Source organism: Zonotrichia albicollis, chromosome 23 (genome assembly GCF_047830755.1).
Source record: "Zonotrichia albicollis isolate bZonAlb1 chromosome 23, bZonAlb1.hap1, whole genome shotgun sequence".
NCBI classification, from domain to species: Eukaryota; Metazoa; Chordata; class Aves; order Passeriformes; family Passerellidae; genus Zonotrichia; species Zonotrichia albicollis.
In genome coordinates, this window is record NC_133841.1 from 11,719,994 (window position 1) to 11,735,143 (window position 15,150).

The following is a 15,150-nucleotide window of genomic DNA, read 5'->3' on the forward strand; positions in this document are numbered from 1 at the left end:
ACCAGGGCCGAGTCGGGCTGGTTTGATAGAGCCAAGTGGCTCCTGCAATCTGCCAGCCAGAAGAGTGGCAGGTGAGTTTTACTTCCAGGGAAATTGGTCGTAGGTTTTGTTCGGGGTCCTGTGGCTGGGAGTGGCCAGCTGGCTCCTGAAAATCCACAATACGCAGGATGGTTCCCAGATGAAAGGTGGCACCACTGCCGAGTCGGGCTGGTTTGATAGAGCCAAGTGGCTCCTGCAATCTGCCAGCCAGAAGATGGGCAGGTCTGTTTAACTTCCAGGGAAAAGGGCCGTAGTTTGTGTATGGGGGCCTGTGGCAGAGAATGGCCGGCTGCCTCCTTAAAATCCACGCCGCGCAGGATGGTTCCCAGATGAAAGGTGGCACCAGTGCCGAGTTGGGCTGGTTTGATAGAGCCATGTGGCTCCTGCTATCTGCCAGCCAGAAGCGGGGTGTGTGAGTTTTGTTTGCAGGGAAAGGGGCCGTAGTTTGTTTTTGGGGGCCTGTGGCTGGGAATGGCCGGCTGGCTCCTTAAAATTCACCATACGCAGGATGGTTCCCAGACCCAAAGGGCTACCAGTGCCAAGTCGGGCAGGTTTGATAGAGGCAAGAGGCTCCTGCAATCTGCCAGCCAGAAGATGGGCAGGTCAGTTTTACTTTCAGGGATAAGGGCCGTAGTTTTTGTTCGGGGGCCTGTGGCTGGGAGTGGCCGGCTGGCTCCTGAAAATCCCCAATACACAGGATGGCTCCCAGATGAAAGGTGGCACCAGTGCTGAGTCGGGCTGGTTTGATAGAGCCAAGTGGCTACTGCAATCTGCCAGCCAGAAGATGGGCAGGTCAGTTTTACTTCCTGGGATAAGGGCCGTAGATTTTGTTCGGGGGCCTGTGGCTGGGAGTGGCCGGCTGGCTCCTGAAAATCCCCAATACACAGGATGGTTCCCAGATGAAAGGTGGCACCAGTGCTGAGTCGGGCTGGTTTGATAGAGCCAAGTGGCTCCTGCAATCTGCCATCCATAAGCGGGGTGGGTGAGTTTAGTTTGCCAGGGAAAAGGGCCGTGGTTTGTTTTTGGGGGCCTGTGCCTCGGAATGACCAGCTGGCTCCTGAAAATCCACGCCGCGCAGGATGGTTCCCAGACCCAAGGTGGCCCCAGTGCCGAGTCGGGCTGGTTTGATAGAGCCAAGTGGCTCCTTCAATCTGCCAGCCAGAAGGCGGGCCGCTAAGGTTTTCTTCCAGGGAAAATGGCCGTGGTATATGTTTGGGGCCCTGTGGCTGAGAGTGACTGGCTGGCTCCTGAAAATCCACGATAGGCAGGATGGTCCCCTCATGAAAGGTGGCACCAGTGCCGAGTCGGGCTGGTTTGATAGAGCTAAGTGGCTCCTGCAATCTGCCAGCCAGAAGATGGACAGGTCAGTTTTACTTCCGGGGAAGAGGGCCGGTCTTTTGTGTTTGGGGGCCTGAGGCTGGGAGTGGCTGGCAGGCTCCTGAAAATGCACGATACTCAGGATGATTGCCAGACCCAAGTTGGCACCACTGCCAAGTCGGGCTGGTTTGATAGAGCCATGTGGCTCCTGCAATCTGCCAGCCAGAAGATGGGCAGGTCAGTTTTACTTCCAGGGAAAAGGGCCGGTTGTTTGTGTTTGGGGGCCTGTGGCTGGGAGTGGCCGGCTGGCTCCTGAAAATCCACGATACGCAGGATGGTTCCCAGAGCCAAGGGGGCACCAGTGCCAAATCGGGCTGGTTTGATAGAGCCAAGTGGCTCCTGCATTCTGCCAGCCCGAAGATGGACAGGTCAGTTTTACTTACAGGGAAAAAGACCATAGCTTTTTGTTGGGGGTCTGTGGCTAGGAATGGCCGGCTGGCTCCATAAAATCCACGATACGCAGGATGGTTCCCAGATGAAAGGTGGCACCTGTGCCGAGTCGGGCTGTTTTGATAGAGCCAAGTGTCTCCTGTAATCTGCCAGCCAGAAGATCGGCAGGTCAGTTTTACTTCCAGGGAAGAGGGCCGTAGTTTGTGTTCGGGGGCCTGTGGCTGGGAGTGGCCAGCTGGCTCCTGAAAATCCACGATACGCAGGATGGTTCCCAGATGAATGGTGGCACCACTGCCGAGTCAGTTGGTTTGATAGAGCCAAGTGGCTCCTGCAAACCGCCAGCCAGAAGATGGGCAGGTCTGTTTTACTTCCAGGGAAAAGGGCCGTAGTTTGTGTTTGGGGACCTGTGGCTGAGAATGGCCGGCTGGCTCCTTAAAATCCTCGCCGCGCATGATGGTTCCCAGACCCAAGTTGGCACGAGTGCCGAGTAGGGCTGGTTTGATAGAGCCATGTGGCTCCTGCAATCTGCCAGCCATAAGCGGGGTGTGTGAATTTTTTTTGCAGGGAAAGGGCCCGTAGTTTGTGTTTGGCGGCCTGTGGCTGGGAATGGCCGGCTGGCTCCTTAAAATCCACGATACGCAGGATGATTCCCAGATGAAAGGTGGCACCAGTGCCGAGTCGGGCTAGTTTGATAGAGCCAAGTGTCTCCTGCAATCTGCCAGCCAGGAGCGGGGCGGGTCAGTTTTTTTTGCCAGGGAAAAGTGATGTGGTTTCTGTTGGGTGCCTGTGGCTGGGAGTGGCCGGCTGGCTCCTGAAAATCTACGATACGGAGGATGGTTCCCAGACCCAAAGGGCTACCAGTGCCAAGTCGGGCTGGTTTGATAGAGGCAAGTGGCTCCTGCAATCTGCCAGCCAGAAGATGGGCAGGTCAGTTTTACTTCCAGGGATAAGGGCCGTAGATTTTGTTCGGGGGCCTGTGGCTGGGAGTGGCCGGCTGGCTCCTGAAAATCCCCGATACACAGGATGGTTCCCAGATGAAAGGTGGCACCAGTGCTGAGTCGGGCTGGTTTGATAGAGCCAAGTGTCTCCTGCAATCTGCCAGCCAGTAGATGGGCAGGTCAGTTTTACTTCCAGGGAAAAGGGCCGTAGATTTTGTTCGGGGCCCTGTGGCTGGGAGTGGCCCGCTGGCTCCTGAAAATCCCCAATACACAGGATGGTTCCAAGATGAAAGATGGCACCAGTGCTGAGTCGGGCTGGTTTGATAGAGCCAAGTGGCTCCTGCAATCTGACAGCCAGAAGATGGGCAGGTCTGTTTTACTTCCAGGGAAAAGGGCCGTAGTTTGTGTTTGGGGGCCTGTGGCTGAGGATGGCCGTCTGACTCCTTAAAATCCACCCCGCGCATGATTGTTCCCAGACCCAAGGTAACACCAGTGCGGAGTTGGGCTGGTTTGATAGTACCGAGTGGCTCCTGCAATCTGCCAGCCAGAAGGCGGGCCGCTAAGATTTTCTTCCAGGGAAAATGGCCGTGGTATGTGTTTTGGGCACTGTGGCTTAGAGTGGCTGGCTGGCTCCTGAAAATCCACAACACGCAGGATGGTTCCCTGATGAAAGGTGGCACCAGTGCCGAGTCGGGCTGGTTTGATAGAGCCAAGTGTCTCCTGCAATCTGCCAGCCAGAAGATGAGCAGGTCAGTTTTAGTTCCAGGGAAATGGTTCGTAGTTTTTGTTTGGGTGCCTGAGGCTGGGAGTGGCCGGCTGGCTCCTGAAAATCCACGATACGCACGATGGTTCCCAGATGAAAGGTGGCACCAGTGCCGAGTCGGGCTGGTTTGATAGAGCCAAGTGGCTCCTGCAATCTGCCAGCCAGAAGATGGGCACGTCTGATTTACTTCCAGGGAATAGGGCCGTGGTTTGTGTTTGGGGCCTGTGGCTGGGAGTGGCCGGCTGACTCCTGAAAATCGACGATACGCAGGATGGATCCCAGACCCAAGGGGGCACCAGTGCCAAGTCGGGCTGGTTTGATAGAGCCAAGTGGCCCCTGCAATCTGCCAGCCAGTAGATGGGCAGGTCAGTTTTACTTCCAGGGAAAAGGGCCGTAGTGTGTGGTTGGGCGCCAGAGGCTGGGAGTGGCCGGCTGGCTCCCTAAAATCCACGATACGCAGGATGGTTCCCAGATGAATGGTGGCACCAGTGCCAAGCCGGGTGGTTTGATAGGTCCAAGTGTCTCCTGCAATCTGCCAGCCAGAAGCGGGGTGGGTGAGTTTTGCTTGCCAGGGAAATGGGCCGTGGTTTTTTTTCGGGGCCTGTGGCTGGGAAAGGCCGGCTGGCTCCTGAAAATCCCCGCCGCGCAGGATGGTTCCCAGACCCAAGGGTGCACCAGTGCCGAGTCAGGCTGGTTTGATAGAGCCAAGTGGCTCCTGCAATCTGCCAGCCAGAAGATGGGCAGGTCAGTTTTACTTCCAGGGAAAAGGGTCGTAGTTTGTATTTGGGGGCCTGTGGATGGGAGTGGCCGTCTGGCTCCTGAAAATCCACGTTACGCAAGATGCGTCCGAAATGAAAAATGGCACCAGTGCCAAGTCGGGCTGGTTTGATAGTACCGAGTGGCTCCTGCAATCTGCCAGCCAGAAGGCGGGCCGCTAAGATTTTCTTCCAGGGAAAATGGCCGTGGTATGTGTTTGGGGCCCTGTGGCTGAGAGTGGCTGGCTGCCTCCTGAAAATCCACGACACGCAGGATGGTTCCCAGATGAAAGGTGGCACCAGTGCCGAGTCGGGCTGGTTTGATAGAGCTAAGTGGCTCCTGCAATCTGCCAGCCAGAAGATGGACAGGTCAGTTTTACTTCCGGGGAAGAGGGCTGGTCGTTTGTGTTTGGGGGCCTGAGGCTGGGAGTGGCTGACTGGCTCCTGAAAATGCACGATACTCAGGATGATTGCCAGACCCAAGTTGGCACCACTGCCAAGTCGGGCTGGTTTGATAGAGCCATGTGGCTCCTGCAATCTGCCAGCCAGAAGATGGGCAGGTCAGTTTTACTTCCAGGGAAAAGGGCCGTAGTTTGTGTTTAGGGGCCTGTGGCTGGGAGTGGCCGGCTGGCTCCTGAAAATCCACGACACGCAGGATGGTTCCCAGACCCAAGGGTGCACCAGTGCCAAATCGGGCTGGTTTGATAGAGCCAAGTGGCTCCTGCATTCTGCCAGCCAGAAGATGGACAGGTCAGTTTTACGTCCAGGGAAAAAGACCATAGCGTTTTCTTGGGGGTCTGTGGCTGGGAATGACCGGCTGGCTCCTGAAAATCCACGATACGCAGGATGGTTCCCAGATGAAAGGTGGCACCAGTGCCGAGTCGGGCTGGTTTGATAGAGCCAAGTGGCTCCTGCAATCTGCCAGCCAGAAGAGTGGCAGGTGAGTTTTACTTCCAGGGAAATGGGTCGTAGGTTTTGTTCGGGGGCCTGTGGCTGGGAGTGGCCAGCTGGCTCCTGAAAATCCACAATACGCAGGATTGTTCCCAGATGAAAGGTGGCACCACTGCCGAGTCCGGCTGGTTTGATAGAGCCAAGTGGCTCCTGCAATCTGACAGCCAGAAGCGGGGTGTGGGAGTTTTGTTTGCAGGGAAAGGGGCCGTAGTTTTTTTTCGGGGGCCTGTGGCTGGGAGTGGCCGGCTGGCTCCTTAAAATCCCCAATACACAGGATGGCTCCCAGATGAAAGGTGGCACCAGTGCTGAGTCGGGCTGGTTTGATAGAGCCATGTGGCTCCTGCAATCTGCCAGCCAGAAGATGGGCAGGTCTGTTTTACTTCCAGGGATAAGGGCCGTAGATTTTGTTCGGGGGCCTGTGGCTGGGAGTGGCTGGCTGGCTCCTGAAAATCCCCAATACACAGGATGGTTCCCAGATGAAAGGTGGCGCCAGTGCTGAGTCGGGCTGGATTGATAGAGCCAAGTGGCTCCTGTAATCTGCCATCCATAAGCGGGGTGGGTGAGTTTAGTTTGCCAGGGAAAAGGGCCGTGGTTTGTTTTCAGGGGCCTGTGGCTCGGAATGGCCGGCTGGCTCCTGAAAATCCACGCCGCGCAGGGTGGTCCCCAGACCCAAGGTGGCACCAGTGCCGAGTCGGGCTGGTTTGATAGAGCCAAGTGGCTCCTGCAATCTGCCAGCCAGAAGATGAGCAGGTCAGTTTTACTTCCAGGTAAAAGGGCCGTATTTTGTGTTTGGGGGCCTGTGGCTGGGAGTGGCCGGCTGGCTCCTGAAAATCCATGCGGCGCTGGATGGTTCCCAAATGAAAAAAATGGCACCAGTGCCAAATCGGGCTGGTTTGATAGTACCGCGTGGCTCCTGCAATCGGACAGCCAGAAGTTGGGCATGTCTGTTTTACTTCCAGGGAAAAGGGCCGTAGTTTGTGTTTGCGGCCCTGTGGCTGGGATTGGCCGGCTGGCTCCTTAAAATCCACGCCGCGCATGATGGTTCCCAGACCCAAGGTGGCACCAGAGCCGAGTTGGGCTGTTTTGATAGAGCCATGTGGCTCCTGCAATCTGCCAGCCAGGAGCGGGGCGGGTCTGTTTTGTTTGCTAGGGAAAAGGGATGTGGTTTCTGTTGGGGGCCTGTGGCTGGGAGTGGCCGGCTGGCTCCTGAAAATCTACGATACGTAGGATGGTTCCCAGACCCAAAGGGGCACCAGTGCCGAGTCGGGCTGCTTTGATAGAGCTAAGTGGCTCCTGCAATCTGCCAGCCAGAAGATGGACAGGTCAGTTTTACTTCCAGGGAAAAGGGCCGTAATTTTTGTTTGGGGGCCGGATGCTGGGAGTGGCCGGCTGGCTCCTGAAAATCCACGATACGCAGGATGGTTCCCATATGAAAGGTGGCACCAGTGCCGAGTCGGGCTGGTTTGATAGAGCCAAGTGGCTCCTGCAATCTGCCAGCCAGAAGATAGGCAGGTCAGTTTTACGTCCAGGGAAAAGGGCCGTAGTTTGTGTTTGGGGACCTGTGGCTGGCAGTGGCCGGCTGGCTCCTGAAAATCCACGACACGCAGGATCGTTCCCAGATGAAAGGTGGCACCAGTGCCGAGTCGGGCTGGTTTGATAGAGCCAAGTGGCTCCTGCAATCTGCCAGCCAGAAGCGGGGCGGGTCAGTTTTGTTTGCCAGGCAAAAAGGGCCGTGGTTTGTGTTGGGGGCCTGTGGCTGGGAGTGGCCGGCTGGCTCCTGAAAATCCACGATACCTAGGATGGTTTCCAGACCCAAGGGGCCCCAGTGCCAAATCGGGCTGGTTTGATAGAGCCAAGTGGCTCCTGCAATCTGCCAGCCAGAAGATGGGCAGGTCAGTTTTACTTCCACGGAAAAGGGCTGTAGTGTGTGTTTGGGCGCCTGTGGCTGGGAGTGGCCGGCGGGCTCCTGAAAATCCACGATACGCAGCATGGTTCCCAGATGAATGGTGGCACCAGTGCCAAGGCGGCTGTTTTGATAGGGCCAAGTGTCTCCTGCAATCTGCCAGCCAGGAGCGGGGTGCCTGAGTTTTGTTTGCCAGGGAAAAGGGCCGTGGTTTGTTTTCGGGAGCCTGTGGCTGGGAATGGCCTGCTGGCACCTGGAAATCCACGATACGCAGGATGGTTCCCAGATGAAAGGTGGCACCAGTGCCGAGTCGGGCTGGTTTGATAGAGCCATGTGGCTCCTGCAATCGGCCAGGCAGAAGCGGGGTGGGTGAGTTTTGTTTGCCAGGGAAAATGCCCACAGTTTGTGTTTGGGGGCCTGTGGCTGGGAGTGGCCTGCTAGCTCCTTAAAATCCACGATACGCAGGATGATTCCCAGACCAAAGGGGCACCAGTGCCGAGTCGGGCTGGTTTGATAGAGCCAAGTGGCTCCTGCAATCTGCCAGCCAGAAGCGGGGCGGGTCAGTTTTGTTTTCCAGGGTAAAGGGCCGGTGTGTGTGTTGAGGGCCTGTGGCTGGTAGTGGCCTACTGGCTCCTGAAAATCCACGATACGCAGGATGGTTCCCAGACCCAAGGGGGCACAAGTGCCAAGTCGGGCTGTTTTGATAGAGCCCAGTGGATCCTGCAATCTGCCAGCCTGAAGATGGGCGGGTCAGTTTTACTTCCAGGGAAAAGGGCCGTAATTTGTGTTTGGGGGCCTGTGGCTGGGAGTGGCCGGCTGGCTCCTGAAAATCCACGACACGCAGGATGGTTCCCAGATGAAAGGTGGCACCAGTGCCGAGTCGGGCTGGTTTCATAGAGCCATGTGGCTCCTGCAATCTGACAGCCAGAAGATGGGCATGTCTGTTTTACTTCCAGGGAAAAGGGGCCGTAGTTTGTGTTTGGGGCCCTGTGGCTGAGAAAGGCCGGCTGGCTCCTTAAAATCCACGCCGCGCATGATGGTTCCCAGACCCAAACGGGTACCAATGCCGAGTTGGGCTGGCGTGATAGAGCCATGTGGCTCCTGCAATCTGTCAGCCAGAAGAGGGGTCGCTGAGTTTTGTTTGCCAGGGAAAAAGGCCGTGGTTTTTTTTCCGGGGCCTGTGGCCTGGAATGGCCGGCTGGTTCCTTAAAATCCACGCCGCGCAGGATGGTTCCCAGATGAAAGGTGGCACCAGTGCCGAGTCGGGCTGTTTTGATAGACCAAGTGGCTCTTGCAATCTGCCAGCCAGAAGATGGGCAGGTCAGTTTTACTTCCAGGGGAGAGGGACGTAGTTTTTGTTCGGGGGCCTGTGGCTGGGAGTGGCCAGCTGGCTCCTGAAAATCCACAATACGCAGGATGGTTCCCAGATGAAAGGTGGCACCACTGCCGAGTCGGGTGGTTTGATAGAGCCAAGTGGCTCCTGCAATCTGACAGCCAGAAGATGGGCAGGTCTGTTTTACTTCCAGGGAAAAGGGCCGTAGTTTGTGTTTGGGGGCCTGTGGCTGAGAATGGCCGGCTGGCTCCTTAAAGTCCTCGCCGCGCATGATGGTTCCCAGACCCAAGGTGGCACCAGTGCCGAGTTGGGCTGGTTTGATAGAGCCATGTGGCTCCTGCAATCTGCCAGCCAGAAGAGGGGTGTGTGAATTTTGTTTGCAGGGAAAGGGGCCGTAGGTTGTGTTTGGGGGCCTGTGGCTGGGAATGGCCGGCTGGCTCCTTAAAATCCACGATACGCAGGATGATTCCCAGATGAAAGGTGGCACCAGTGCCGAGTTGGGCTAGTTTGATAGAGCCAAGTGTCTCCTGCAATCTGCCAGCCAGGAGCGGGGCGGGTCAGTTTTGTTTGCCAGGGAAAAGGGATGTGGTTTCTGTTGGGGGCCTGTGGATGGGAGTGGCCGGCTGGCTCCTGAAAATCTACGATACGTAGAATGGTTCCCAGACCCAAAGGGCTACCAGTGCCAAGTCGGGCTGGTTTGATAGAGGCAAGTGGCTCCTGCAATCTGCCAGCTAGAAGATGGACAGGTCAGTTTTACTTCCAGGGATAAGGGCCGTAGATTTTGTTCGGGGGCCTGTGGCTGGGAGTAGCCGGCTGGCTCCTGAAAATCCCCAATACACAGGATGGTTCCCAGATGAAAGGTGGCGCCAGTGCTGAGTCGGGCTGGATTGATAGAGCCAAGTGGCTCCTGTAATCTGCCATCCATAAGCGGGGTGGGTGAGTTTAGTTTGCCAGGGAAAAGGGCCGTGGTTTGTTTTCAGGGGCCTGTGGCTCGGAATGGCCGGCTGGCTCCTGAAAATCCACGCCGCGCAGGGTGGTCCCCAGACCCAAGGTGGCACCAGTGCCGAGTCGGGCTGGTTTGATAGAGCCAAGTGGCTCCTGCAATCTGCCAGCCAGAAGATGAGCAGGTCAGTTTTACTTCCAGGTAAAAGGGCCGTATTTTGTGTTTGGGGGCCTGTGGCTGGGAGTGGCCGGCTGGCTCCTGAAAATCCATGCGGCGCTGGATGGTTCCCAAATGAAAAAAATGGCACCAGTGCCAAATCGGGCTGGTTTGATAGTACCGCGTGGCTCCTGCAATCGGACAGCCAGAAGTTGGGCATGTCTGTTTTACTTCCAGGGAAAAGGGCCGTAGTTTGTGTTTGCGGCCCTGTGGCTGGGATTGGCCGGCTGGCTCCTTAAAATCCACGCCGCGCATGATGGTTCCCAGACCCAAGGTGGCACCAGAGCCGAGTTGGGCTGTTTTGATAGAGCCATGTGGCTCCTGCAATCTGCAAGCCAGGAGCGGGGCGGGTCTGTTTTGTTTGCTAGGGAAAAGGGATGTGGTTTCTGTTGGGGGCCTGTGGCTGGGAGTGGCCGGCTGGCTCCTGAAAATCTACGATACGTAGGATGGTTCCCAGACCCAAAGGGGCACCAGTGCCGAGTCGGGCTGCTTTGATAGAGCTAAGTGGCTCCTGCAATCTGCCAGCCAGAAGATGGACAGGTCAGTTTTACTTCCAGGGAAAAGGGCCGTAATTTTTGTTTGGGGGCCGGATGCTGGGAGTGGCCGGCTGGCTCCTGAAAATCCACGATACGCAGGATGGTTCCCATATGAAAGGTGGCACCAGTGCCGAGTCGGGCTGGTTTGATAGAGCCAAGTGGCTCCTGCAATCTGCCAGCCAGAAGATAGGCAGGTCAGTTTTACTTCCAGGGAAAAGGGCCGTAGTTTGTGTTTGGGGACCTGTGGCTGGCAGTGGCCGGCTGGCTCCTGAAAATCCACGACACGCAGGATGGTTCCCAGATGAAAGGTGGCACCAGTGCTGAGTCGGGCTGGTTTGATAGAGCCAAGTGGCTCCTGCAATCTGCCAGCCAGAAGCGGGGCGGGTCAGTTTTGTTTGCCAGGCAAAAAGGGCCGTGGTTTGTGTTGGGGGCCTGTGGCTGGGAGTGGCCGGCTGGCTCCTGAAAATCCACGATACCTAGGATGGTTTCCAGACCCAAGGGGCCCCACTGCCAAATCGGGCTGGTTTGATAGAGCCAAGTGGCTCCTGCAATCTGCCAGCCAGAAGATGGGCAGGTCAGTTTTACTTCCACGGAAAAGGGCTGTAGTGTGTGTTTGGGCGCCTGTGGCTGGGAGTGGCCGGCGGGCTCCTGAAAATCCACGATACGCAGCATGGTTCCCAGATGAATGGTGGCACCAGTGCCAAGGCGGCTGTTTTGATAGGGCCAAGTGTCTCCTGCAATCTGCCAGCCAGGAGCGGGGTGCCTGAGTTTTGTTTGCCAGGGAAAAGGGCCGTGGTTTGTTTTCGGGAGCCTGTGGCTGGGAATGGCCTGCTGGCACCTGGAAATCCACGATACGCAGGATGGTTCCCAGATGAAAGGTGGCACCAGTGCCGAGTCGGGCTGGTTTGATAGAGCCATGTGGCTCCTGCAATCGGCCAGGCAGAAGCGGGGTGGGTGAGTTTTGTTTGCCAGGGAAAATGCCCACAGTTTGTGTTTGGGGGCCTGTGGCTGGGAGTGGCCTGCTAGCTCCTTAAAATCCACGATACGCAGGATGATTCCCAGACCAAAGGGGCACCAGTGCCGAGTCGGGCTGGTTTGATAGAGCCAAGTGGCTCCTGCAATCTGCCAGCCAGAAGCGGGGCGGGTCAGTTTTGTTTTCCAGGGTAAAGGGCCGGTGTGTGTGTTGAGGGCCTGTGGCTGGTAGTGGCCTACTGGCTCCTGAAAATCCACGATACGCAGGATGGTTCCCAGACCCAAGGGGGCACAAGTGCCAAGTCGGGCTGTTTTGATAGAGCCCAGTGGATCCTGCAATCTGCCAGCCTGAAGATGGGCGGGTCAGTTTTACTTCCAGGGAAAAGGGCCGTAATTTGTGTTTGGGGGCCTGTGGCTGGGAGTGGCCGGCTGGCTCCTGAAAATCCACGACACGCAGGATGGTTCCCAGATGAAAGGTGGCACCAGTGCCGAGTCGGGCTGGTTTCATAGAGCCATGTGGCTCCTGCAATCTGACAGCCAGAAGATGGGCATGTCTGTTTTACTTCCAGGGAAAAGGGGCCGTAGTTTGTGTTTGGGGCCCTGTGGCTGAGAAAGGCCGGCTGGCTCCTTAAAATCCACGCCGCGCATGATGGTTCCCAGACCCAAACGGGTACCAATGCCGAGTTGGGCTGGCGTGATAGAGCCATGTGGCTCCTGCAATCTGTCAGCCAGAAGAGGGGTCGCTGAGTTTTGTTTGCCAGGGAAAAAGGCCGTGGTTTTTTTTCCGGGGCCTGTGGCCTGGAATGGCCGGCTGGTTCCTTAAAATCCACGCCGCGCAGGATGGTTCCCAGATGAAAGGTGGCACCAGTGCCGAGTCGGGCTGTTTTGATAGACCAAGTGGCTCTTGCAATCTGCCAGCCAGAAGATGGGCAGGTCAGTTTTACTTCCAGGGAAGAGGGCCGTAGTTTTTGTTCGGGGGCCTGTGGCTGGGAGTGGCCAGCTGGCTCCTGAAAATCCACAATACGCAGGATGGTTCCCAGATGAAAGGTGGCACCACTGCCGAGTCGGGTGGTTTGATAGAGCCAAGTGGCTCCTGCAATCTGACAGCCAGAAGATGGGCAGGTCTGTTTTACTTCCAGGGAAAAGGGCCGTAGTTTGTGTTTGGGGGCCTGTGGCTGAGAATGGCCGGCTGGCTCCTTAAAGTCCTCGCCGCGCATGATGGTTCCCAGACCCAAGGTGGCACCAGTGCCGAGTTGGGCTGGTTTGATAGAGCCATGTGGCTCCTGCTATCTGCCAGCCAGAAGAGGGGTGTGTGAATTTTGTTTGCAGGGAAAGGGGCCGTAGGTTGTGTTTGGGGGCCTGTGGCTGGGAATGGCCGGCTGGCTCCTTAAAATCCACGATACGCAGGATGATTCCCAGATGAAAGGTGGCACCAGTGCCGAGTTGGGCTAGTTTGATAGAGCCAAGTGTCTCCTGCAATCTGCCAGCCAGGAGCGGGGCGGGTCAGTTTTGTTTGCCAGGGAAAAGGGATGTGGTTTCTGTTGGGGGCCTGTGGCTAGGAGTGGCCGGCTGGCTCCTGAAAATCTACGATACGTAGAATGGTTCCCAGACCCAAAGGGCTACCAGTGCCAAGTCGGGCTGGTTTGATAGAGGCAAGTGGCTCCTGCAATCTGCCAGCTAGAAGATGGACAGGTCAGTTTTACTTCCAGGGATAAGGGCCGTAGATTTTGTTCGGGGGCCTGTGGCTGGGAGTAGCCGGCTGGCTCCTGAAAATCCCCGATACACAGGATGGTTCCCAGATGAAAGGTGGCACCAGTGCTGAGTCGGGCTGGTTTGATAGAGCCAAGTGGCTCCTGCAATCTGCCAGCCAGTAGATGGCCAGGTCAGTTTTACTTCCAGGGATAAGGGCCGTAGAATTTGTTCGGGGGCCTGTGGCTGGGAGTGGCCCGCTGGCTCCTGAAAATCCCCAATACACAGGATGGTTCCCAGATGAAAGGTGGCACCAGTGCTGAGTCAGGCTGGTTTTATAGAGCCAAGTGGCTCCTGCAATCTGCCAGCCAGAAGATGGGCAGGTCAGTTTTACTTCCAGGGAAAAGGGCCGTGGTATGTGTTTGGGGGCCTGTGGCTGGGAGTGGCCGGCTGGCTCCTGAAAATCCACGATACGCAGGATGATTCCCACACCAAAGGGGCACCAGTGCCGAGTCGGGCTGGTTTGATAGAGCCAAGTGGCTCCTGCAATCTGCCAGCCAGAAGCGGGGCAGGTCAGTTTTCTTTGCCAGGAAAAAGGACCGTGGTTTGTGTTGGGGGCCTGTGGCTGGGAGTGGCTGGCTGGCTCCTGAAAATACACGCCGCGCAGGATGGTTCCCAGACCCAAGGGGGCACCAGTGCCGAGTCGGGCTGGTTTGATAGAGCCAAGTGGCTCCTGCAATCTGCCAGCCAGAAGATGGGCAGGTCAGTTTTACTTCCAGAGAAAAAGCCGTAGTTTGTGTTTGGGGACCTGTGGCTGGCAGTGGCCGGCTGGCTCCTGCAAATCCACGATACGCAGGATGGTTCCCAGATGAAAGGTGGCACCAGTGCCCAGTCGGGCTGGTTTTATAGTACCGAGTGGCTCCTGCAATCTCCCAGCCAGAAGGTGAGCCGCTGAGATTTTCTTCCAGGGAAAGCGGCCATGGTATGTGTTTGGGGCCCTGTGGCTGAGAGTGGCCGGCTGGCTCCTGAAAATCCACGATACGCAGGATGGTTCCCAGATGAAAGGTGGCACCAGTTCCGAGTCGGGCTGGTATAATAGAGCTAAGTGGCTCCTGCAATCTGCCAGCCAGAAGATCTACAGGTCAGTTTTACGTCCGGGGAAGAGGGCCGGCAGTTTGTGTTTGGGGACCTGAGGCTCGGTGTGGCCAGCTGGCTCCTGAAAATGCACAATAGTCAGGATGATTGCCAGACCCAAGTTGGCACCAGCGCCAAGTCGGGCTGGTTTGATAGAGCCAAGTGGCCAGTGCATTCTGCCAGACTGAAGATGGGCAGGTCAGTTTTACTTCCAGGGAAAAGGGCCAGTCGTTTGTGTTTGGGGGCCTGTGGCTGGTAGTGGCCGTCTGCCTCCTGAAAATCCACGATGCGCAAGATGGTTCCCATATGAAAGGTGGCACCAGTGCCGAGTCGGGCTGGTTTGATAGACCCAAGTGGCTCCTGCAATCTGCCAGACAGAAGCGGGGTGGGTGAGTTTTGTTTGCCAGGGAAAATGGCCGTGGTTTGTTTTCGGGGGTCTGTGGCTGGGAGTGGCGGGCTGGCTCCTGAAAATCCACGATACGCAGGATGGTTCCCAAATGAAAAATGGCACCACACCCAAGTCGGGCTGGTTTGATAGTACCACGTGGCTCCTGCAATCTGACAGCCTTAAGATGGGCAGGTCTGTTTTACTTCCAGGGAAAAGGGCCGTAGTTTCGGTTAGGGGGCCTGTGGCTGGGAGTGGCCGGCTGGCTCCTGAAAATCCACGACACGCAGGATGGTTCCCAGACCCAAGGGGGCACCAGTGCAGAGTCGGGCTGGTATGATTGAGCCATGTGGCTCCTGCAATCTGCCAGCCTGAAGATGGGCAGGTCAGTTTTACTTCCAGGGAATAGGACCGTAGTTTTTGTTTGGGGGCCTGTGGCTGGGAGTGCCCAGCTGGCACGTGAAAATGCACGATAATCAGGATGATTGCCAGACCCAAGTTGGCACCACTGCCATGTCGGGCTGGTTTGATAGAGCCAAGTGGCTCCTGCAATCTGCCAGCCAGAAGATGGGCAGGTCAGTTTTACTTCCAGGGAAAAGGGTCGTAGTTTATGTTCGGGGGCCCGTGGCTGGGAGTGGCCAGCTGGCACCCGAAAATCCCCGATACACAGGATGTTTCCCAGATGAACGGTGGCACCAGTGCCGAGTCGGGCTGGTTTGATAGAGCCAAGTGGCTCCTGCAATCTACCAGCCAGAAGCGGGGTGTGTGAATTTTGTTTGCCAGGGAAAGGGCCGTGGTTTGTTTTCGGGGGCCTGTGGAACGGAAT